The sequence below is a fragment of the Helianthus annuus genome, chromosome 11, assembly GCF_002127325.2.
Source record: "Helianthus annuus cultivar XRQ/B chromosome 11, HanXRQr2.0-SUNRISE, whole genome shotgun sequence".
In the NCBI taxonomy this organism is placed as follows: Eukaryota; Viridiplantae; Streptophyta; class Magnoliopsida; order Asterales; family Asteraceae; genus Helianthus; species Helianthus annuus.
In genome coordinates, this window is record NC_035443.2 from 2544929 (window position 1) to 2572270 (window position 27342).

At 37.2% G+C, this 27342-nt stretch overlaps 1 long non-coding RNA gene across 1 annotated transcript; it reads right to left on the minus strand.

Moving 5' to 3' along the window:
* Positions 1-1970: 1970 nt before the first annotated feature.
* Positions 1971-3329, minus strand: LOC110889152. Its single transcript, XR_002563434.2, has 4 exons — positions 3243-3329; positions 3111-3157; positions 2798-2881; positions 1971-2583 (listed from the first exon to the last, which is right to left on the minus strand). It is a non-coding gene; the product is annotated as an uncharacterized LOC110889152 (long non-coding RNA).
* Positions 3330-27342: the final 24013 nt, after the last annotated feature.

Consider the following 27342-nt stretch of genomic DNA (forward strand, 5'->3'; position numbering starts at 1 on the left):
ACAAAATTTTGTATTTGATTTTTTTTTAAAGCTAACGAGTACAAGCTATTAGAGAAATCAAATTAAATGTCAAACATCATATTATAATAATAAAAATAGAAAATCAATTAAGGACCTCAAGTGGGTCTAGAAAGCTTCGGTCCCGGGGTGCGACAGGGTGTTCCCCGCTTGACTCCGATTGTCACTAGGGACCCAAAAGCTTGCTGGGTTGGTGTATCACAAAGCCTAAGAAGCATAAAGTCCCTCCTCCCTTCCGTTTTGAGTTCTATCCGTACGTGTTATTTTTCTTTATTATGGGTTTCGAGTAAAGTTAATGAGTTGGTCACGTGTGTACCGCAACGATAATTAATTTTAGATTGCAATCCGCCGCTTGCAATTTGGCTTAAACTTAATGGATATAAAATACAATTTGCTCATAAAATTCAAATAGGAAGAAAAGATTTGATGCTGACACGCGACAATATTTGAAATCCTTTGTTAGATAAGGATGTGTAATTAATTTTTAATTATATAAATAGTGATACAATATACAATGTAATATGATGCAATACATAGTACATATATGATATAATTCTCTTTCCAATAATAATTGGATTTAGTTTAATTGTATAAATCTAGTTCTTCATGTTTACAATAGTATTTAATATCGTCCTTTTCTTTTCATCCAATTGTCCTTGTATAGGTTAACAAACACATGTACATGAGCCAGGTTGGTGTTACGTCACTTCTACAGAGCCAATGTAATGTGTTTACTCTCTCAATTTTCCATATAGTTTGTAAGACTATCTCCAATGCTAAGGGTGCCCTTAGCTGTCTAGTCAGCTGCCACATCATATCCTTACAAATCTTTAAAAATCATAATTTTATCTCCAACCATACAAACATCCTTACATATCCTTACATTTTCCAAATCATCACCTATTTTTTATTTAAACTTAATTATCTAAATTATTAAAATATAAATGTATTATAATTAAATGATTATACAATCAATATACGTAAATAAAAATATTTAAAATAAAAAGTAAACAATATTTAAGAAAACATATATATATATATATATATATATATATATATATATATCTTATAGATACATCTTTACATAAAAATCATAATTAAACTGGATTTAAGGTTTGCTGTGTATCAGGATGGTAAATCAATTATTAATTAATAGCTATAAAATAAATTGTATGATAATGAGCTATTAAGTAAAGCTGGTGAACAAATCAATTGGTTAATACCATTGGAAAAAAATAAAAGAAAAATGGAAAATGGCTCAAAAGTGGCACAAGAACCCAAATAATAGAGCCCTTGCAGACGGATCTTTGTTAAGGATTTTTTCATTTTGTATGATCTTTAAAGGGCCTGAAATTGTGGATATTTTCCACCTCATCTCGGGTGGACATACAGATCTTGCGTTGGAGTTAATCTAATGGTTTCACTAGACATATTAATTGTTTAACACTTACCTAATCATTATTCGCCATTTATTAAAATACGTGTACCGCATATAAGACTCACCCACCGAAAACAGGGTTGTTGTGACAAGTTAAATCTTAAATATATTTTGAAAGTTTATTATAAACTATTGACGATTGTTCATTACTTAAAGTGATTAATGGTGGTAGATAAAACAGTTATAATTAATTTAAGATTTCAAATAATTTGGCTTCGTGAAGTTTAAGTCTTATATAATTATTTTCAGATTAATTTTTTATTTGTTATAGGTTTAAAAATTAATTCTTTTTTAAGTTTAATTTTGTTTCATTATAACTAAAACATATCTTTTTAAAATTAAATTAAATTTGAAAATTTTTAAATTTAATATGAACAAAACTGAAAATGCAATTACAAAACTAAACCAAAAGGTAAAAAATTATCATAAAAGAGAACAAATAATCAACACTTTTCGTTATCAATATGAGGATTTAAAATCTATCATAACAAGTTTAAAAATGATTAGATAAATACGTTTTTCATCATCAATCCACAAATGTTAAGAAATTTATCATAAAAAAATAAAGATAACTACAACTTTAATTAATAATCTTCAAGATTCATTTATGTACACTTGTTATTCAACTAAAGCTTAGAAACTACGCCGTTAAAACTCGATTGTGATTCAATTGTGTGCTATATACTTCTGTAAAGTATGAACTACACTCTCCTTGAATGATCTCTGTGCTTCGCAAATCGAAATGATTGCTAAAAAACCTCTCTTTCTCCATGGAACGGCCTCCTGCCGTCTTCTGTGTCCTCAGGCCGGTAATACCATCTAATCTTAGCCATCATCTTATTACCGAACCCTTTTCTCCATGGAAAACCCTCCTACCTCTTCTGTGTCCTCAGGCCGGTAACACCATCTAATCTTAGCCATCATCTCATTACCGAACCCTTTTCTCCATGGAACAGCCTCCTGCCGTCTTCTGTGTCCTCAGGTCGGTAATACCACCTAACCTTAGCCATCATCTTATTACCAAACCTTAACAATTTTGGCGATGTACGATGGCCAGTGACCACTTTTTTAGCAGTGTAACCGGTTCTTTGAGTCGAATGAGCCTGATGAGATGAAGACTTGTTGCCCTAAAAAATGAAATAAGAATGTTAAGTTGTTAAGCCCTCATATGAACCACTTGAAGCTTTATGTGTTATTGTAAAAACTTTTTTAAAAAACCTACCAAAAGAATCAAAATGAATCTTGATTCATATTACCAAAAAGTTAACCAAAATTTTCAAATTTTATTAAACCCCAACGCAAGGGCGTTAACATTTTTATCTTGGTCAAAATTCAACTTACATTTTTTTTAGTACAAAGGATCTTGGATTTAAGATTAAAATGAGGAATTCTTTGATTCAATTCCTGATTTGTTGATGCTTCCAACTGAAAAAAAAAAAAAAAAAACATGAGACAAAAATATAAAAAACAGCAACAGGACTATGGTTCTTAAAAATCATAAGGAATAAGATAGGCAATTCACATGAAATATAAAAACCTCAAATCAATTCCCGAAGAAATATATAGGAAATTATAGATCCACAAATCGGCTCAAAATTAATTTAAATAAAAACGTTCTTAAAAAGAATACAGAATTTAATGGATTAAAAGTTACTTGTCTTCCGAAATCCTCTGAACAGCCAACGATCGTTCTACAACACCCTGCATGATGACACTGATTAATAATTCTACGTCAAACTAAAAAGAATATTGATGAAAAGAATTTTAAAAATCAAATACCACTTACTGATGATTTTGCTATATAGGGAGGCCAGATTGCATCAACCAGGAAAGATAAAGCAGTAACCATCGATTATAATCTGACTGCGGCGGCGCAGTTGATCTGAGGAATGTTATAAATCTGACAAACGAATAATAGGGTTTTATATATAATGAGTTTAACCTAGAAAGAGTTACAAACCCAAATCTTTTTCATTCTAGCCCCTCCATTTACTCCCATTTGTTTATTTCTTCTAATCTAATTGTTCATATCTTAAAGTAGTAATATTATTATGTCTTATTTTTTTTCACCTAATTGTCTTTGAGTAGGTGAATAAACAATTAATATGCGAAGAAGAAGGCGATTAGTAGTAAAAGAAATGTGTACTAAGAAAAAGAAAAATCAGAAAGTAGTTTTGAATGGAAGTTTTCGCAAAGAGTTCATTTTTTTAGAATCGGAAAGCCATGTGGGAAAATATGTAAGTTATCGTAGGTAGATACACAAGTTGTGCTCGGAAAATTAAACAACGATGTCATTTTGTATTAGATCTAACGAGGGAGTGATGTTTGATATTGCATGCGAATTATAACTCAATACATGTTGCTACCGGTAAATGCATATAGAAACATTTCACTTTGGTATGTTTATATGTAACGGGTAGTGTTTGAAGATTACATTGAGATGTCGGAGTTGTGAAACAAACAATGGGGTGTGTGAACATGTTGAAGAGGAATTGAATAAAGCAATCTCAATGTTTTGAGGTTTTCTTAAATCATATACCTTTTTGTATCTATATGGTACAATATTTACATGAAGAGGTGAACCTTTTATATACATTGAACAAAGTTTAAGGGTTGTTTTATTTAAATTTCAGGATTTGTCATCCCCGTATCCCAGTTTTACAGTTTTAGATACGGAGTTACCTATTGTAGGTCCCTGTTTCGCGGAGGATTACGAACCTAAACCTTGTTATACAAACCTACTAGCGAGTGCGGAATCCAAGCTAGCAAGCAAACCGAGTTAGTAGCAAGTAGAGAAACAAACACACAAAGATTCACCGATTAACACTAGTCGTATTAATGCAATGAGGGTTTCGGTTACAAGCCCAATGTTTACAGAAGTGTTCTATAAACTCTCTAAGTGTGTGAGTGAGTTCTGGGCAGAATGCTCTCTAAGCATCTATCTCTCGGGTGTGTGAAAAATGGCAGAACTCTAGAACTCTCAACACATGCATGGGTATATATATACCCAGCTCAGCAGGTCTGCTCGAAGGATTCGACAGATGGTCCGAAGGATCATCTGTCGACCACATGTTACACGAAAGATCAGCGTGGACCTCGAAGGATCATCCTTCGAGGTCTAATGGTCGAACCATGGTCGAACCATATCTTTCGATCACCTCGAAGGATCAGGTGTATCCTTCGAGGCTATCCTTCGATCAGAACATCTTTCAAATGTTGTCCAAGTCAAACCGGAGGATGGTTGACTTGGTCAACTTACAGACTACTAAGGACATCGTTTACATACAGACCCAATACAGACAAAGTACAGACACAAGTGCACCAACAAACTCCCCCTTGGCTGTAGCTTTGTCTTTGATCTCTAAGCTTTGTCTTGTTCTTCTAAAAGTGTAGACTCGTCTTGAACTTCGACGGTCTTTGGTCTTCAGGTCTTCAAGACTCTGATGTCCTTTCAAGTCTTCAATGTCGGAGGATCTTCAAAGTCTTCACGTCTTGAAAGCAGAGAGTGTATCAACAAACTACCCGTATCATGTAGGAAGTGTGTTGACAAACTCCCCCTTAACATAAGCTCCCCCTTGAGTTATGCTCGTGAAATACTTTAACTTTATGAAGTAAGATCCTTGAGGTGATGATGATGGCCAGCGGCAACTCGATCATCTTCATTCATTGAGTGCCTTCGTGTCTTCATTCCAAAGCTCGTCAACGACCATGTTCTCCTAGCCTTTAGAATCTGCACATGCAAGAAATCTAAACGCGTAATGAGAACAATTGCTTGGAATATAGTATAAACAAATGACACACGAATGACCATGTCATAATCAAACACCGTCCGACAGTTTGAAAGTTTAATAAAATTTGTCAATTTTAGTTTTTAACTTTCAAAACATGCAAATTTCGACCTTTTATGAAGATTTAGTCAGTTCGGTTTTCAGTCAGGTTTCAGGTAACGAAGACTTGAGCTCCAACATCGTACGATCGAAAATAAAGCAGAAATAAAATCTTTTTGGCTTTTATAAAGTTTATATTAAAACAAGCCTAAAATCTTTTTGGTATTTTGAAATTAAAAGACAACAATTTAAGATCCTTTGAGTGTTATCAAACGACATCACCGCTAATGCCGTGCTGATATGCACCAAACGACGAAACTGTTTAAAAGAAATAATAAAAGTTAAGCAGTAAATAAATAAATATATACAAACATTCTTTTTGCGAGTTTCGAGGGTAAGAGAATCATATCAGTGTACGGTCATGCCAAAACACTCTTGTTGTTCAGTTAGTTAACATTAAGATAAGCATCCTATAACAATTATCGGTATTGTTGTCCACTTAAGCTCAACTTATCAGATGTAATCACGTTTAGAGGATACGTTAATGTATGATTTATACTTACTGACCGGTGTTCATCCACATCACGACACATTCCCGTATCAAGGTATGCACGAGAGTTCATCTTACCGGTGAGTATACCGATTATCATCCGTTTGACCGTATAAATTGTGAGATACTCACTTATTTTGAATTGAAAACAAGCCCTATGTGATATAATCACTTATTGATGAGGAACTTGATTTTCGTATGCATGAGGGCACAGGTGCAAGTCCGTGAACAGGTCAGTACTTCCGTACAGCAGAGAGACGAACTTGACACCCGGATAGATGTGATATTTTATCACTTATTTGTATGGACATGTGATTGTTTATCACTTATTGAGGTCGAATGCAGTATGCAATATGTACACGTATGTATAGTATCATGGAAGATCTAGGCTTGCGTCCCCGTTATTTTTCGGTAAAAGATACAACCATGATACCCAGATGATAAGCAGCATAAAGACCGAATATCTCAGAACCTCGGCAATCTATCAAACGAAATTTCGGTACTAAGACCATATGCCAATGAATGGTTCCCACCTGATCTTCAGTCGATTAAGATTTATATCACCCTGCACACTTTAAAATGATTGTGAGCCTACCGATACATCTTATATAGAGCTGCTTATCGTTTTTCATTTAAGGTTTAAAGAGGTTTGGATAGACCACTGATGTACTATCATTTTCTCTTTTGCTCGCCAGGAAACTCATTTTTGTTTTTCTATTGTTTTTGTGTTTTTGAATTTTTCGATGTTTTTGGATTTTCAGATTTTTGGATTTACTCCCCCTAAAATCAACAAACTAAGATAAATTTAAAAACACAAAGGTATTTACAAAAATGATTTTCCGATGTTGGTTTTACTCTTGCTTGACCTTAATGCCGTTTACCAAAATTAAGTTTTATCAGAAAAGATTTAACAAATTTTGGAAAAATGAGTTGGCATGTCGGTAAGCGGTGCGGACCATGACAACATTGATGAGTTTCATATTGAAACAATCACGTGTGAGGTGATATCCGAGATCAACGTGTCAGGTCAAAGAGTGCTGTACGAGATAATAACAATTCACAAAGCAGCTAAAATATCGACAAGTATAGGAGAGATTAAGAATTTAAAGGCGTATCCTGCAACTGTTCCGTGCATTGCAAGGAATCTAAGCACTCTCCCAACTGGATATCCACCCGGTGTGGACTTCAAGGTCGAATTTGCAACTGCTGAGAAGTCTCTTGACAGCAACAAAGTCATAAACCTCCGGGTCCGGCTGGTCTTCCACATTCCACCAGCGAAGGTCTTTGACTTTCTCTTTCAGAAATGGTGTGCGGATGTTCAATCCATGCCAAGGCATCGGCACATATTTCACTTCATTCGTTCCTGAGGACCCGATCAAAACCAGAAAGACCAAATTTTTGGCACGTTCTTCATTTGGTCAAATTTTTGCAACTTCATTCAGCCACATTTTCTTTTTCTTTCCTCTCTCTCCATCAAAGGCAACAATTTCTTCTGTCGCCTATCTTGTGCAAGGACATTCCACTATCAACAATCCTAAGACTATTAATAGTTCCTCCTGGAATTTCCTGCACACTCACTCAGAGATTAGTTGGAGAGTGGGACCCAAGCCATTGTGGTCTTGGGTCTTCCATTTTCATCAATGACAATAACTTCTTGTCTTTGATGGTTTGTAAATTGTGATGGTCCCCCTGATTCAGTAACCGATTTAGGTTTCCATGTCTGTTTTGTTTTATCAGTGTCATTCTTTAAAATTTTAACTTCATTACAGTTTGAAGTTTTTGAATTTGTTGATTTTACAGAAACAGATTGTTTTTGAACCACATCGGTTTTAATTGCTTTTTCAATCCTTTTGACCTGTTGGCGTTTCTGCTTCTTCTCCCTTTCTTTTACAAGTCGGGGATCTTGTTTTGTGGAAGTAGATGGCTTACGGTCAGTCTTGTCACGGGGATCATCAACCTTCCCTTTTTGCTTATGAAGGTAAGGGCAATTTCGAATTATATGCCCAATGGTTCCACACTCAAAACATGATCTTCGTTCAACATACCTCGAAGAATCATGTGTTCTCTTAGCTGATGATGTTGAACCTTGTGAACTCGAGGTACTAGGCTTTGAGCTGTTTTGTTCATTCCTTTTCAAAACAGTAGCTTTCTTGACAAAATCTAAGTTAGATTTATTTTCAAACGTTTCAATTTTGTCCGTTCCCGTCGATTTCACAAAGTTAACATTTTTCTTCTTCTTTTGATTCGGCTTCTTCTGGACTTGAGCCGGTGCTTTACCTTTGGGTTTGGTGTGATTTTGCTGTGTTGGCACTGTTGGCAATTTCTTGTTGCCAAATTGCTTTCGAACTTCAGCCTTTGGGATTGGAGGACACTGTGTAACTGTAACATGTGGTCCTTTCTTCCCCAAAAACTTACTTGTCGAATTTTCAAAGACTTTATCGATTAAGGATTGATTAACGTTCTTAATAGGAAAATCTTTGTCTGAGTAAATTTTATCATCACCAACCAAAGTGTACAGCAAGGTCACACTCTCCGACTCCTTCTCAGACGAGGACTCAGTTGCAACAGTCTTAGCGGGTGTGACAGGGGGATCACATAGAATGTGATTCTCAAGAGGTATGTCCTCATTTTTGACTACCGCATCAGACTTTGCTGGAGCAGCATCATCAGATTCATCATCTGAAGAATCAGCATCCTCAACCTCAACTGGAGGATCCTGTTTCTGTTCAGCAGTTACAGATGTATCTGCTGACACATCCGAATCTGAGGATACTTCTTTCTGGTATCCGAGTCCTGCTGCAAACTCCTTCACATCAAGAGGAACAGATGGTTCGAAGAACACTCTATCCTCCTCATCAGGCATGGCATCATAATTGTGTCTGACTGGTGGTGGACATTTTTTGTATCCTATGCATGTGACATCCCGTTTTTCTTTCTGAACGTCAATGATGTGATCCAACACGTAGCTAGAGCTCAAATAGCTGTCTAGCTTGAGTTGGATTGCCTCACTTTCCGTTTTTACACAGACCATTTCTTTTTGCATTGCCTCAAGACGTGAGATGTACAAATTAATGTCCGTTTGTTTTCTGGAAACCATTTTAGTCAATTCAGTTTTGTCTTTCTTTAATGTCTCAATCATTGACTTAAATTCCTTTTCATGGTTTTCATAAAACATATTGGCTTCTGTGCATTTTGAAAGATCCACAGTCAACTTCTGATTGTGGATGAATGTCACATCATATTTTTCTTGCAAAGCCTCGTGTTTGCTTTGCAATGCACACCACTCAGCATTCAAGGAATCATGTTTGTCTTGCAAGTCAAACAAACTAGCTTGTAAAGCATCATGTTTGGCTTGCAACTCAGACATGTTTGCCTCAAACTCAGCACATTTAGCCTGCAAGCTATCACAGTTATCACAGTTTACAGCAATGGGTTCATCGACACATACCTGACTTGAAGAACTGTCGACATTAGCCATAAAGGCTGAATGGAGAGAAGACGAAGTACAAGCAGCTTGATCCATCAGAACAGATCTTCTTTGAGTTTCTGCTGCAGCTTCTTCCAAAAGTTCATCAATATCAGCATCAACTGAGACACCAGATGTCTCACCCATATTCTCATCGCCTGACCCAGATGAATCTTCATCAACACTTCTGCTGTACCCAGAAGAGTCTTCATCTTCAGACGATTCACCACCACTGGCGGAAGATTCTCCACCACTGGTGTTAACTACATCCTTCACAACTTGAGCAAAGCAAGCTGTACCATTAGGACCATCACCACCAAACTGGATTGTCCAGTCGCAACCTTCATCCATCTGAACTACAAGTGCCCGGTTGTCTTGATTGCTGACAGGCACTAATGTACGTTCATTATTCCTGTTCTGGTTCTGCTGGTTGCCCTGGTTTCTGAAGGGGTTCTGGTTTCCATGCTGTGCTGGCTTTGCACATTCCCGTTTAAAGTGACCCCGTTCACCACAGTTGAAGCACCTTACTGCTTGTTTATCAAACCCATACTTGGTGTCTCTCTTACTTTCCAAGCTGGTTCTTCCAGTACTTTCCATCCAATCCTTTGCTCTTCTCACAGCACTAGCAAAGGCCCACTTGATGTCCATCAAGTCCATCTCTTCTTTATCTATCTGCCGATAGTCTTCCTGTGTCAGATTAATGTTACCAATCTGACCTTCTATCAACCCACAGTACGCGCTCACTATAGTGTTAAGTAGCTCCATGTGTTCCTTGGCTACTTCTACACTGACTTTGGAGAAGCTTGAAGTGTCGAGCTGTACTGTATTTGGCTTTGATTGTTGACCAGCAGATGATGTTCCTCCATAACATGCACGTTGTTGTTGAGCAGGAGGAGGTGGAGGTGGTTGGATTGGATTTCCATACATGTCTGTGGTGGGAGGTGGCTTAACAGGAACTTGTATTGGATTGCCAAAACAATCTGTGCTTGTGACAAACGCCGTTTGAATTGGAGCATGTGAACCAGTTCTTGCAGACGAAGAGCTGGAAGTTCCATAATACATTTCTGGATTCTGTGGCAATGGAACTCTCTTCGCCTTCAGTGTTTCCTCCTGATCCTTGTTTTCCAAAAGCTGCACGAAGTCGTTAATATTTGTAGTTGTCAACGCTCCGTTATACTTAAGGATTTCCAAGAAACTATTCCATTGAGGAGGTAAGGCATCAGCAAACTTCTTTACCACCTCTGCTTGAGTTGTTGTAACTCCAAAATTGTTCAACTCAGTAAGCAGGTGATAGAAACGACTTGTCATGTCTCCCAGAGACTCCTTATCCATGCAAGCGAAGCAGTCAAATTCTTTCTTGAGCAGATCATGACGCAACTGACGTGTTGCTTCATTCCCTACTCCTCTTGTTTTCAAACCGTCCCACAACTTCTTAGTTGTCTTGAAGCTGACAAACTGGTGATAAATATCCTTGCTCAGGGCTTGGGTGAGAATGGCGTATGCTTTCTTTTCCAGATCATACGTTTTCTTTTTATCTTCGGGAAGATCAGCAAATGACGCAGTCTCTGAAGCAGCAACCTCTATGGCTTGATCGAAATCTGTGGTGAAACGTATCCACAGTTCCGTATTTTGACCAAGAACATATGTTTTAAACCTCTCAGCCCATCCTGGATATTCATTCAAACTCATCAGTTTTGGGGGTCGATTCAAACTTCCTGTTTCGCTTTCGCTTAATAAGATACTTTGTACACTCGGAGTTTGACCCGTTACTAATGCCCATTGATTTGATGGTAAAGCATTTGCTTGTGAAGATGTAGATACTGGAGATTCGGCCCATGATGGTGATAGACTTGTACACGTGTACTTTCCACTATCAGGAGCCGGTGTACCCCACCATGAAGGAGTAACTCCTGAACTTGTATATTTACCACTGTCTGGGGCAGGATTCCACCAACTCGGATTCATCTTTGACAAGAAAAATAAATTCTAAGTGAATAATCCGAGAGATCACACAGCCGAACGATCCTGTTCGAAAGATCTGAAATCACAGAAACTTGTTAACAATAAACAGACCACAATCGAAAGATCAACTACTGTTCGAAGGATCAACAGTACTCGAAGGATTACTGTTGAGTCTTGAACAATAATTTCGAAAGATTCAAGAACTCGAAGGATTCCCTTTTGAAAGATCCTTATCTTTCGAGTCAATCCCTATCTTTCGGACACTTATCTTTCGAATAGCTAACTTCCGAAGGATCACACTTGTTCGAATGATCAACAGTGTTCGAAGGATCACTGTTGACTTTCGAGCACTGGCTTCGAAAGACTCAAAATCTCGAAAGATTCACACTTGAAAGGTCCTTATCTTTCGAGATAAAACAACTATCTTTCGAAAAGATTCCCTGATCGAAAGATATATTTCGAACTTCGAGGGACTACTCGAAAGATGTTTATCTATCGAGCTGTCACTGATCGAAGGATGGTCTTTCGATGTCGAAGGATATCTTTCGAAGTCGAAGGATATCTTTCGAATGTGCACTGACACACTGACACAGATGTGACGGGTTGGTGAAAAGGTGATGGGTAGGTAAGTCAACTTTCGGCAGAATGGTATGGCAGGCTGACAACTTTCCCACCAACCAAGATTTTCAAAGGTAATTTACCCAAAAAGGAAAACTTAACCCAGAAACCGGTGACCGGAACCTTAACCGGAATATTTGCCGGAATTCACCAAATCACTCAAAAACAAGTTTTCAAGTTACCCAACCCACTTTAAAACACTCCCGGTTAGTTTAGACACGTTTTTACTCAAAGAATGTGCAGGAAAACAAGTAAAAACAGGTGCAAAACCAAGTGTTTCAACACACCAAAACTTGTAAAAACCCGGTTTTAAACAAGGTAAAGAGCGAGGCTCTGATACCACTTGTAGGTCCCTGTTTCGCGGAGGATTACGAACCTAAACCTTGTTATACAAACCTACTAGCGAGTGCGGAATCCAAGCTAGCAAGCAAACCGAGTTAGTAGCAAGTAGAGAAACAAACACACAAAGATTCACCGATTAACACTAGTCGTATTAATGCAATGAGGGTTTCGGTTACAAGCCCAATGTTTACAGAAGTGTTCTATAAACTCTCTAAGTGTGTGAGTGAGTTCTGGGCAGAATGCTCTCTAAGCATCTATCTCTCGGGTGTGTGAAAAATGGCAGAACTCTAGAACTCTCAACACATGCATGGGTATATATATACCCAGCTCAGCAGGTCTGCTCGAAGGATTCGACAGATGGTCCGAAGGATCATCTGTCGACCACATGTTACACGAAAGATCAGCGTGGACCTCGAAGGATCATCCTTCGAGGTCTAATGGTCGAACCATGGTCGAACCATATCTTTCGATCACCTCGAAGGATCAGGTGTATCCTTCGAGGCTATCCTTCGATCAGAACATCTTTCAAATGTTGTCCAAGTCAAACCGGAGGATGGTTGACTTGGTCAACTTACAGACTACTAAGGACATCGTTTACATACAGACCCAATACAGACAAAGTACAGACACAAGTGCACCAACACCTATGATCATTGCACATTTATTTTGTTATTTATGTGTATTTTTAGCTTTCACTAGAATAATTCGTTTTAAACTAGTTTCGTCACATTTATTTGTTCCGGCCTATTTTTGTTCCAACACAATTTTCTTCCATGAACTTTCAAGTGGACACACAAAACCAAAGTGTCAATGCTAACAAGATAAAAAGAAAATTGTAAGCCAAGTTCTCACAAGTGTATATTGCTTGATCTTTATTTGTGATTTATGTCCAGATGTATTGCTTTTAAATTGTGTATCTTAGACGGTTCAGTATTACACAATCTATCCCAAATTTGAGCATTTTACTTGTTTGAAATATTCTTCCAAATCACTTGCTTAATATCTTAGACATGTTTAATTGTAATTAATACGGGCCTTTACATAAAAAATGCATGCTATTCAATCCTTTGTACTTGCATGCTACATTCAATCCTTTGTGTCCTGATGTTGAATTTACTATAGTCTTTTGTAATTATTTCTAGATTTTTTTTTTTTAAACTGACGGGTTATGGATAAATTGATTTAACCATCTATAATTCAACTTTGCTCATGGCTTGTTGTGTGAATTCAACTGGAAATGAAAATTTGCTGCAACTATGGAGGAACTAATTGGTTTGTTGTGATTCTTCTTTATCCATCAAAACCTCACACAACTTCGTTCCTAAATCAAAAAGTCCAGATTGTGTTAATGAGTTTAGAACAATAGCTTCTGTAATGTCTTGTACAAAGCATTAGAGATACTAAGAGAGTGAGTTATGCACTTATGCATTTACATAAAAGTTTGATGCATCATAGTTAAAGTAAAAGATACATGTTCATAGGTTTTTAGTGGTGTTTGTGTTGGTGCACTTGTGTCTGTACTTTGTCTGTACTCGGTCATGATGTAAAACGATGTCTTTGTTAGTCCTGTAAGTTTGACCAAGTCAACCATCCTCCTGGTTTGACTTGGACAGACAGTTGGTATATGGTTGTAAACTGTCTTGTGTCGAAGGATAAGACATCGAAGGATTGTGTATATCCTTCGATGAGCTCGAAAGATATCCTTCGATGGATGTTGATGGACCTCGATAGATCATCCTTCGAGGTATCATGTAGATCCTTTGACAGGTTTCAGTTCGATAGATGATCTTTCGATCATCTATCTGATCCTTCGATCAGCATACCTAATCCTTCGACCAGACAATCTGTGACGGGTATATATACCCATGTAGTGTGTTCACTTCATTTCAGACACTAGAGACACTTGAGAGACACTTCTGTCAAGAACACACACATACTGTTAGAGAGTTTACAAAACAGATTTGTAAACATTGAGCTTGTAACCGAACTTTTCATACGCATTAATACAAGTGGTGTTAATCGGTGAATATTGTGTGTCTTGTGTTTGTTCTTGTTTCATCTCGGTTTGCACACTAGCTTGGATTCCGCACTTGCTAGTGTGTTAACATAACAAGGTTAAGGTTTGACCTCATCCTCCGAGGGACCTACAGTTTGCGGTCCCATTTGATTGGTTTTGATGTAAAGTCTAGATGGAATAGCTAACTCGGTTTGAAAACAACAAACCGAATCGGCAGGGTTGGTTGGGTTTTGAACTTATAGCAAAACTTGTCAAAATTCGTTTAAAAAGTCACCGCCTGCTGCTGATAAGTGGAGTTAAGATAAAGGACAAAACTTGTAATTTTTCCAAAGAATAATTATAAATATATAAACAAAACTACTAACTAATTAACAAATAATAATGAGAAATTATGTAAGAGCCGAGCTATCGTAAGTGAAGTAAGCTAAACTCAAGCTTGTTTACACCCTTAATTAAAACTTATTTTTTACGTTTTCTTTTTTTAATTAAAAATAGAAAAACAATTTGTACCAATAGTTTTCATCATTGTTGTGTATTTACTATATGTTCAAAACAGGCTTGGTGAAATTGTCGGAGAAGCAACCGGCGACGTGCGTGCAACTGCAGGGCACGTCGCAGGCACTGCTTGGAACGTCGTCAAGATTAGAAAGGCAATCACTCCGGCATCCACCGTCTCCAATGTCCTTAAAAGGAATGCTGCTAAAATTCGCTGAATATTGTTGTTATTATTATTATTTACGCAACTTCAACAAATTAATGGAATGTTATTACTCATCATCTTTGTGTACATATATTATGGTTGTTAATGGCAAACCAAGTGGGTTAGGTGACGGATCAAAACGGAGGCTGAGAAAAATGAGTATGGAATGGACCGTTTTTTTTTAAAATAAATAATCTGGTTCGGGTTAAAATGGGTTCCGACTAAAATGGACTCATATTGAAATTAGTTTAGAAAAAAAAGCATCAACATAGGTTCACATGCTATATTTTTTATGGCAACTAATGGCGACATGTGGAATTGGTAGTGGTGTGACGGTGGTGGAGGTGGCAATGATGGTGGTGGTGACTAGTGGCAGAGCATGAACAAAAACTTAGTGGAGTCTGGACTCTCAAAAATCTAAATCGGTGAAGGTCGGACTCTTTAAAATCCAATATTTTACCTTCCAATCGTAGATTTAGATTCAACTACAATATATCTATCTATATATGTTACCTTAACCACTTTTGATATGTTGGGTATGTTTGGCAAAAGTAGCTCGGGGCTGGTGGCTGTAGCCGGTAGCTAGTAGCTGTAGCTTTTTAAATATATTTGATGTTTGGCAGAGTGGGAGCTTTTAATAAAATGTATAAAATGGCCAAAATGGACATAACTAAAAATTTATAAAGCTTGTGCAATAAAAAGTTCATTATCTTTTGAGTTAAAATAGTCATTTTTCACTAAAAGCTTGTAGCTCCTTCTAAACGTTACTAGTAGGAGCGTTCAACCAAAAGCTTCAATCTCCTAACCTAAAAATATTTGAAACTTCTTTGTTTAATAGAAAAAGAGTAAACTGTCATTTTCGTCCCTGTAGTCTGTCTAATTATGCCAGTTCAGGCCAAATTTCAAATTTGTACCATTTCTGTCCCTGACATTCTTGATACATGTCTTCCGTCCACAAAAACATGAGTTAACTACCATTTTCGTCCCTTTGATTTGTCCAGTTATTCGGTTCAACCTTAGGTTTTCATTTTTTTTGGACAGAACTAGCATGTTTCAAGAATATCAGGGATGGAAATTGTAGGTCCCTGTTTCGGGATCGAAACCGTGATTTTCATGATTATGTTCATAGATGGAAGAAATTAGAGATGATAAACAAACAAACTTTGTATTAATCCGGTAGTAAACATTACAAGTCGGCCCGATTACATGATAACCGAACTAATACCAAAGAAGTATACATACGGGGAGAAACCAAGTGGTGATTTCTCCCGGTGAGGTCTCAAACCTCCTCTCACTCTCTTACACTCTCTTGTGTTGCAAATGACAAAGTGTTGGTATTTATACCCAACACAGGTTGTATGGTCGAAGGATCAAACTGACCGATCGATAGATCATCTGTCGATCACTCAGCTTTCGAAAGATACACATATACCTCGAAGGATGACATATCCTTCGAGGTCCATCTTCATCTGTCGATGGATATCTTTCGAGCTCATCGAAGGATATACACACAATCCTTCGATGCCTTATCCTTCGACACCAAACATTATACAACCATAATTTGTCTAGCAAACACACACGGTCAACCGAATAACCCTCTCGTTTGACCACTTCAAACGAGCGGGTCTATACACGTTCGATAGACCGTTTCACTAACTATTACAAATTCAGCGTACAATAATAACTAATCTATTCGACAAGCATCGGACACAAAATCTGCATCAACAAATTCCCCCTTGTCCGTTGCTGTCGAATGCTGAAAATGCAACTGCAATCGATCTTCAGTCAAGTATTCATCTTCTCTGTGTAAACAAATTCCCCCTTGACCGATGATCCAGGTAAGTAGTATCTTGATGCTCATTGTATAATATTTCCCCCTCAAAGTACGCGTATCCGTGTTGAGTGTTGTGCAATTTCCTCAAAAGGCTCAATTGACCGATCTTCCGCTGATCTTCCAATACTCCAACCGGCATTTGATAAGGGTTCCATTCTTTAACAACTGCATCAAGTCTTGATCTTCAAGCATACTACATTGATAGAGATTTAGAAAATCACAAACTCTACCACCTATGATTGCGTTTAGAAATTTACCGAAGAAATTCAACATATGAAAATTTTTATCCCCCCATTTCTTTGGTAAAATCTCTAAACCTTAACAGATTCTTTCCACTTCAAAGAAACTGTCGTCAAATATTCACCAATTCCCTCCACTAAGCGGAACTGTCGTTTTTGGCCCATAATAGTCGCGTTACCATTTTTGCCATTTGCATCGGTAACCGTGACTACCCCACATTTTTCAACAATCAAGTTTTCATCATCTCTTGTTTTCATCATGCCGCATCATCCCGCGCGCTCCCAAATTTGTACGAATTTGGCGTTGAAAAATAGAAGCACGGTTCAAATAATCTTCGCGAACACCCGACCCCACTCTGCAACTTACACATTCAGTCCATTATCCCAATGCCAAACCACAATTTTAAATTCAACTTTTGAACAAAGAAAAAATTGAATTTAAAATCATGATTTTAGAATAACTTTTGAATTTAAATTCAACTTTTAAATGCCTCAACTATACATTTAAAATCATGAATTTAAGTCAAAGAATAGAACCGGCTCCAATCTAAAGGTGAGCCCAAGAGACACTCATTCTCATTTTCTTTTATTTGGGCCCAGTTATATGATCACATAAAAGCATACTATGAACATATTTGGGTCCAATAGACATCCCAGCCCATGTGAGCTCAAAACCCTTGAACCTTTTGTTTCCCCAGCCGCTAATATCCTTTTCCAAACGTCCTTTTCTGCGATACAACAGTATCAGCTGTCATCCTCCACCTTCAAGCACAATAATCCAGCCGACATCAACCTGTTATCATTGACCTTCTACTCTTTTCGATACACACAGAGCAAGAACAAATTTCGTCACATCTGAAAGAAATTATCTGGTCTATTATTTGTCTCTGCGATGTACCACCACCAAAGGATCAAACTACATAAAATCCACCCGACAACCAGTTACTTCAGCCGGTGATGATGATCCTTCGACCAAAGATGACCCTTCGAAAGCTTCTGATCTTTCGATTCTGTTGTGATGACCCTTCGATACACAACAAGATGATCTTTCGAAGTTATTTAGGGGGTAAGGTTGATCTTTCGAGATTTGTAGAGGTTGATCTTTCGAGATTTGTAGAGGTTGATCCTTCGAAGTCTTGTGAGATGACCCTTCGAAACAGAAAGTTGACTTTTCGAAAATAGATGACCTTTCGAAACAGAAATCTGATCCTTCGAAGTACTGTTTTGATTTTTCGAAATCAGTTTGATCCTTCGAAGTTCTTTACATCTTTCAAAATATGAAGATGTGAAGAACATCAAGAACACAAGACTGTGTAAAATTTGCAGATTTGATGAAGCACTTTGTATACAATTTATGATGATGATGACTTGAACATTTAGATGAAAAACATAAAACCCAACACTTGTTTCAGCACAGATCTGAATATTCGGGTCCAGATCTGAGTTTTTCTTGATTTTCACCTTTTTTACATCTTGAACAAAAAGCACAAAAATCACAGATCTAGAGCACATGTGACTTAGTAAACGGTTAGTTTTACTAAATCGGGCACCATGGCTCTCATACCAATTGTAGGTCCCTGTTTCAGGATCGAAACCGTGATTTTCATGATTATGTTCATAGATGGAAGAAATTAGAGATGATAAACAAACAAACTTTGTATTAATCCGGTAGTAAACATTACAAGTCGGCCCGATTACATGATAACCGAACTAATACCAAAGAAGTATACATCCGGGGAGAAACCAAGTGGTGATTTCTCCCGGTGAGGTCTCAAACCTCCTCTCACTCTCTTACACTCTCTTGTGTTGCAAATGACAAAGTGTTGGTATTTATACCCAACACAGGTTGTATGGTCGAAGGATCAAACTGACCGATCGATAGATCATCTGTCGATCACTCAGCTTTCGAAAGATACACATATACCTCGAAGGATGACATATCCTTCGAGGTCCATCTTCATCTGTCGATGGATATCTTTCGAGCTCATCGAAGGATATACACACAATCCTTCGATGCCTTATCCTTCGACACCAAACATTATACAACCATAATTTGTCTAGCAAACACATACGGTCAACCGAATAACCCTCTCGTTTGACCACTTCAAACGAGCGGGTCTATACACGTTCGATAGACCGTTTCACTAACTATTACAAATTCAGCGTACAATAATAACTAATCTATTCGACAAGCATCGGACACAAAATCTGCATCAACAGAAATGGTACAAATTTGAAATTTGGTCTGACCTGCCATAATTGGACAAATTATTGAGACGAAAATGGCATTTAACTCATAGAAAAATAAAATTATGGTCTTGCGTATTTTGTTCAACCCGATTGACCCGTTTCTCGACCCGTCCACTTTAGTGCCTTTACTTGTAATCAGAATAAACACACCGTATAGAAGTGACTCAACGATTATGACGATCTATTTTTTTATTTATTTATATATATTTTTTTCTGGTTTACGCAGAACCGACACACATTTGAGAAACCTGTTAGAATCTACAACTAGCTAAACCCATAAGATTTGGTGCAAGGTTTTGATGAATGTGTAAGGGCGTTTTGGGAAACATAATTATGGTTGTGGTGGATGTGTAATTGTTGGTTTGTGTAGCATCCCTCTGTGGGGTGATGTAGTTCTAGATGATTGTATTATGCATAAGATTTTAGATGTATAGAGGTATAGATATGTCTCATGTGTTGTGTGTTCTTCAACTTCAAATTCTAAAACTTGTATTTTTGTTTATCCTTTTTCTGTTTATATTATATTCAACAGATAATTGTATCCTTGTGAGTTCATTATAAGTTATATTATATAGTGATGGACTTATGGCTATATATCATGTTGTATAAAAAGTTATATCTTGATGGACTTATCGCTATATATCATGTTGTATAAAGATACAATTTGTAGCTTTCTTTTTTTTTGACTGGCAATTGGTTGGGTTTTGGGAGTTTGAATTTAGTTTTTTTTTTTTTTTTTTCAAAATTATTAGTATGTATTAAATCTTAAAATCATAAAGATGGTTAATGATTGTAGTATATATACACATAACTACATATTTCAAAAAGAGAAATATGACACCGAACTATGAACCTTGGATCTTAAACCGACCAACTGTTAGGAATATCAGAACTATTACCATTAGGAGGAGATTACTTGCAACTTAAGTAATTCGACTGTTCATCAAACTCGTAAAACACTACTTGAATCGTTGACTGCCGTCAAACTATTGTTGATGACTGAGCACAAGGTGCAATCATGAGTATGGGATGCTACAAACCTATTCTTGATGACCAGCCAAAAATTAGTTTAGGGCCGGCCAGGCGGCCATCACTTGCCTTAATCAGCAGCCACATCCTCACACACCAACTTGTACTGTCTGGATGGTTTAGTTGTTTCAACAGTTTATATACACCCCTATTTAGGTATGACATTTCTCTACTTTTATATTAAAAAACCCCAAGTAAATAACATATCGATCCTAACGAACTATGTTGATTACACACCCACTACTAGATTTTGTCCTACTACTTTCATTAAACTCCTATGGGATATTATTATCATAATTATTTTCAAATATCAAAAGTTTCGATTTTATTTCCATCCTGCGGCACCCAAAATCATTATTTTTCCTACCTAGTATACACCATACGTATAACCTATAACATCATGTGTTAGATGCAATCCTATTATTCATCTTTCATCGTTATATACTACCTTAGCATCGCATCATCACCTTCCACGTTTCACCTCATCTTTTACCCACGTTCGACATTCAACCTTTTTTTATACAAATAAAATTCACAAATTTTAAAATCATGACCTAATAAAAATACAGACAAGATTACTTAAAACTTATCATTGATAATAAACTAGAAAAGAACTTTACATAAAAGAATTAACAAAATTTTGTATTTGATTTTTTTTTAAGTCAACGAGTACAAGCTATTAGAGAAATCAAATTATATGTCAAACACCAATACACTATATTATAATAATAAAAATAGAAAATCAATTAAGGACCTCAAGTGGGTCTAGAAGGCTTCGGTCCTGGGGTGCGACACGGTGTTCCCCGCTTGACTCCGATTGTCACCAGGGACCCAAAAGCTTGCTGGGTGGGTGTAACACAAAGCCTAAGAAGCATAAAGTCCCTCCTCACTTCCGTTTTGAGTTCTATCCGTACGTGTTATTAACCCTATATTAATTTGCAATTTTGTTCTTACTCTCATATTTACTGTTGAATTTTGTATAAGTTTTTATGCTTTGTGTACTCCTAATACATGCACAACCTTTTTTTCCTTTCTTTTTCACATGCTTTGGTTTGTCAACATGGAAGGAGCAAAGAGCATGCTTGAATTTCCCTTCAAAGTTAAAAGTGTTACGACATTTATTTTTGAATAAAGGGCCCCATCATATTGTGATTTCTTACGGAATAAACACGTTAGTAAGATACGTGTGCGGTTCAACATTTTATGTCTAAATCTTTTTGGCGATTTAACGGTCCCGCCACAACTCACGGATCCTAGACTTAGTTATTCTTTTCTATGTCTTACGTTTCAGTATAATATTTGCAAGTTAACACGCCGCAATGCGCGTGCATGGTTCAACATTTATACATTTACTTTTTGTTCGGTTTAACAGTCCCGCCGCAAAGCGCGGGTGTCACACCCTAACCAATGGCGGAAACATCGGGATGAGACGAAGTGTGAAGATTGCAAGAGACTTCATAACGCTATTTGTGACAATATTTAATAAACCGGTTTCATTTCATAAGTAAATTGTCAACAATACAAGAAATACAAATAACAACAAGTTCAAAGGAAATACATAACAACATAATCAAAATTGATACAACATATTAAACCTAAACGTCTATATGTGTATCTAGGCATCAACGCTACTTCTTTTCATAGCATCATCATCCTCAACCTGTAACATGTTTAAAATAAAGTTCAATGCAAAAGCAAAGGCGAGTATACAAGTTTGGTACATACATAGCATAAGATAAAAGTGTGAACAATTCCTCATAGCAAGCATGCGATTCAAGATAAACATTAAATATGACATGTGTCTAACATATCAAACCAAGAAAACGCAACTTGCTCATGACATAACCAAAGTTTCAGTAGAGGCGGGTCGTTAATCCTATAGCGCTACATATGTCACGGTTTGGCTCGTACGAAGTTAATGATAAGTTCAACACATAAGAATCACCCAAATTTAAAGTATCAAGCCATCACATATACACGCATGATATAGGAATGTTCATGTGTTTAGACAAAAGTTCATGTGTAAGTTTCAATAGGTAAACATGTTACACCCCAAAAGTGGTAAAAGTAAAAAGGGGAAAAATGCGAGTATATTCACAAATTTGCATATGCTTTCCGATTATCCGATGTGACGAAGTTGATAAGGTTAGAAGGTTGAATATGTTCGTTTAGGAATTTAGGAAGTTAAAACACAAGAATATATGTATTCGAAAGTAATCATCCTTTAACATCAAGTACTTGTTCTTGACACTATGAAACCTCAAGGGTGAATGTTTTCATGAGTAGTATACTCATTAGAATCGTAACAAGTCTTATGTCTTGGATGATGTATTCTAATACTTTGATGAATGAACACAAGTCCACCATCAAGGGTTCGAATAGTAAATATATGTATATGTATTATATGTATTATGTAGTCCAATAATCAAGCATGAGGTAGAAGATAAATCTTCATTTAGGTACCTCTATTGTGTCATAGGATTCATGTAGGAGGTAGGAAGATCAAGCTTCCATTTAGGTACCTCTTATGGTTCACCACTACACTTGATGTAAAAACATACAAGGAGGGTCATGAACTAAGATTAATACAATAATGTAAACAATCTATGCTATGAGAAATCATCAAATCATGTGAGGATTGTATGTTTGGACAACCCAAGTTGTTCCATAATCACTCATGCATCAAAGTCTAAGTTTGACATGACTTGTGGGTTAAACCCTAATCAAAACACCAAGTTTATGAGGTTTAATCCTCTGATTTTAAGTGTCTCAACCATGTTTTTAAGCTTACCCAACCATAGGAGAGGTTGTAAGCATTAGGACATTGGTGTGAGATGTGTTAGACACAAGTTGGATAAGAAATAACAAGTTGTTGATTAATAATAAACAAAACAGAAAGTTTTAGTCCATTTTAGGGCAAATCCAAGCATGATTCTTCCAAGGAAAAACCAAGGATTCAAACCCAAGGACATAACAAAGCAATAGGAAGAAGAACCAAGTGATTTGGTTAAGAAATGAGCAAGTTACACTCTCTTTAGTGAAGTTACAAGAATCTGTCCAAAACTCAGATTTACTGCAGATTGAGAGTGATCTTGTGAAGATTAGGGAGTTGTGAAAGTGTAAGAAGGGTTGGAGAAGGTGGGTATTTATAATGAATGAGTTAGAAGGTGATTGGAGGTGATTAGAGGTGGATTAAAGGTGATTGGGTGGGTTGGATTATTGGGATTTCGTGCAAAATTTGAAAGGAAACACAAGTCTGCCGAAAAGGGACCCTCGCGTGATGTCTAGGACCCTCGCGTCACGCGGCGGCCTTGTCTCCGAAACTTTTATTTTTTACACTTTGGCCCCCTGAAGTTTGTACTTGTTTCCTTTAGGTGCAAACTTGAGAGTTTAGGGGTTTGTTTTGATATAAGAGCATAGTATAAGGTGTAATCAAGTATGGCGTTCATAATCAAAGTATATTTAAGCGTATAAATGTCGTAACTAAGTATCGTTCTCGTTCAAAACACATTCAAAGCATAAGTTTAGTTTAATCACAAGTTTAGCACATAGTTTTCAAGAATAACGATTAGACATTGATTGATTCACGAAGTCGAACATGCGAGCATACATAGAGTGTGTATAACATAAATGTAACAAAATACAAGCTTCATTAATGACCCAAGTCTCGGTTTGATAATGATTACAATGAAAGGAGCGATTACAAGAATACAAGGTTTCCAAAAATAGAATTACAAGGTGAGCTTTCTATTTATGGAAGGTATGAAAAAGCAGGGCGTTACAGTCTCCCCTCCTTTAGGAAATTTCGTCCCGAAATTTATTCAAGAGGAAGACTTGAAGGAGCTTGGCGGTATGGCATTCAGGGTCTTAACCCAGGGATAAATCTTGCAGTCTTTCTAGCTATGGATCCTTTATTATAAGACAGGCCCCCCGCGAAGAGAATTCTTCAGCACACTAAAATCTAGTGGATCCGGTTCCATATTCATGAAAAGAACCCGGACCACAAAACAATGCTCTCGTTGAGCGAGGGCCTGCACTCACTCCGCTCTCCTCCCCTAGTATATAGAGCTGTTAGTATGCCTGTTGGCTTAAAGCTCTTAGCCTATTAATCTTTTTTACTCTTTTACTATGAAAAGGGGTAGGTGTTCTAGACCCGCATTCTGCATCTTTTTTTTTGATTCTGTTTGAGTTCTTTTACTTACTACTTGATTATAGTAATAGTAAGCATAGAGAGGGGAAACATAGCATGTCACAAGAGCTCTCTTCTGTAATAAGTAAAAAACGGTCGATGTGCTATCTCTCTTCTGTAAGGTGCGCTTAGCTTCTGCTATAAAAAGCAAGGCCATAAAGTAAGTGAAGTTGCAAGCCTAAGCCCCACACTCATAAGAGATTGACTTGTCTATGTACTGTTCCATTCGATCTTTTAGGTCTCGACTTCAACTCGATGGTTATGCCGCGCACGATGTCCCTGCAGTCTATATGCGATGAATAGACTCAGCCTCCGTTTGGTCGTGCTGCTATGATGTAACGTGCAGTCGTCCCGAGGCATGGATCCCTCGTGACTGCCCAGAGGAGAAAAAGTGACTATTAAGGATTGAGACTTGAAAAAAAATTGAAACGTAAAAAGTATGAAATTTTGAAGGATGACAAGATAGGTTTGCAAAGGAGTTCGTTTGTGTAAAATGATTTGAGGTACCAAACATAATTGGAAAAGTATAGTCGTGTATATGGAATTGAACGATTGACTCTTAATAAACGAATGCAAGCATAAGAATGGCATATGTATTGGATAGACGAATGTAGCGTGCTAAGAATGAAGTCTCGTCATGGATAATCGGATGTAATGCGTTTGTGAGTTGTTTAAAGTTTGAATTAGGTCTAAAAGGGTCTGCAAAACACTGATTTTCTCATGGCACGTCTTACGAAAGTTTGGTAACATGATGAAAACACTTATGTATAGGAAGTACCAGCGGCGTATCCACCATGTTTTGACCACATTACGTCCGTTTCGTGTTCGGTGTCATGTTACGTTCCGTGTCTTACCATACACAGTAGTACACTCTATGGTTTTCATGAGCCAATCACTATAATCCCGTGTGCACCCGTGATTATTTTGATCGTCGCATGATCCGCATAGCTTGTGTCACACCCCCAAAATCCACCCGCGGAGTACCACCGCTTGGGAGCGTGACCGACCAGGATCAAGCCATCAATCATATTGAACATAGCATAATATAAATAAAGTAATTCGTAAAACTCCATTCAATACAATTGACGTTTCAAAACAATCATAGTATCAGTAGCGGAAGCATAAGTAAATAACCCAAGTAAACCATAAGTTCAATTATTCGAAATGTTTAAACATAGCGTTCTTAACCCACTGCCCACAACGTCCCGCTCCTCCAGTGCAAGCTCCATAAGTACCTAAGGTCCTGCAAGGCATGCAGCAGATAATCAACAAACTAGTTGAGCGAGTTCACAGTTTATAGTTTAGTTTGGGTAATAGTGCGTTTGTTCAATTAAGTTTCGTATCGTATCAGTTCCATCGCGGCCTCACAGGCATGTGTGCGAAGATTATGTTCGTTAGTTCGCGACCGTAGTCTTTACCGACCAGGGTGTGTGCGAAGGCAATTGATCAGTTCGTTCGCGACCATAGTCTTTACCGACCAGGGTGTGTGCGAAGGCAGTTGAGTAGTTCGTAAGCATCAACAGTTTAATCGTTCGTTACAGTATCAAAGTATGCACAAGTAATCATCCAACCCATTCCCACCCTGGGAACCCATGCCTTGGCTGTGTGAACTCACCTTGGTTTGCTCGGTATGCTAAGTTATGCACTCACAAGTAATTAATCACGTCCTATTGTATACACGTATAGTAAATCAGTTCATGGTCGAAATGTTACGCATGCAATTAATTGTTCACATAGCAGTTAGTTTGCATATCGGCACAGCACGTAGTATGGCACGAATACGTTCATCACTAAGCATAGCATGTCAATTAAATCAACATATGTTCTATTGTTCCAGACATTATTCAAAACCCTAATATCTTTCGAATCAAATCATTATCTTTCGACATCAGTAATCATAATCATCAAAATGATCCTTCGGTCCGAAGGTTATGTTTCGAACTAACACTATCTTTCGACCCAAGTTATCTTTCGGTCAAACTAGGTTTCGGTCAATTAATGGTTCGGTCAAACTATCTGTCGGTCAAACTATCCTTCGGTCACTACTACTATGATTCGAAGGATAGGTATCTTTCGGTCCAACAGTGGTTCGATCAATAAGTATCCTTCGGCTAGTAACAGTTACGTTTATCCGATTAACCCTTAACACAATTTTCACAAATCTGCTAACATCAACAAGATCAAACAAGCATACTTCTCATGTTTATCAAGAACCCTAATCTGAATAACCAGATCATTCAAGCTACAAGATTATTCAAACCATCCGATTTACACATATGTTTTGATTACATAAACTTGTCCGATTACAATATCCAGCCGATTATTAATCTGGTTAACATACATATCCAATTCGTATACAAATCCGAGGAACATCCAAATTCTACCAATCATTCACAACCGAAAAACATGCAACCCTAATATCTTTCAAAACATACATACTATCCGATCACGATATGAACAATTTGGTTAACATATATCCGACTAATATACGTATCCGATAAATCATACAATCCACATATTACAAGTAAATCGGTAAATCATATAATCACATACACCTTAAATACTAACCGGAATTGAGAGCAAAAAGGGAATTGTTCAGCAAATAATCTCCGGGTGTTTGTAATTGCCGTCACACACGAACTGAAAACTAGGGTTTTTCTTTGAAAATAACCATCAGTTTACATGCATCCTTATATATACGTATCACAGTAATGGGCCAAGCCCAACAGAACAACTGGGCCGAAACATATCGAAGGATATGTTTCGAGCGCGAAGGATATGTTTCGAGCGCGAAGGATATGTTTCGAGACTTCATATGTTTCGACATCCTTCGATTCATGCATCATGTTTCGTGGAACATCCT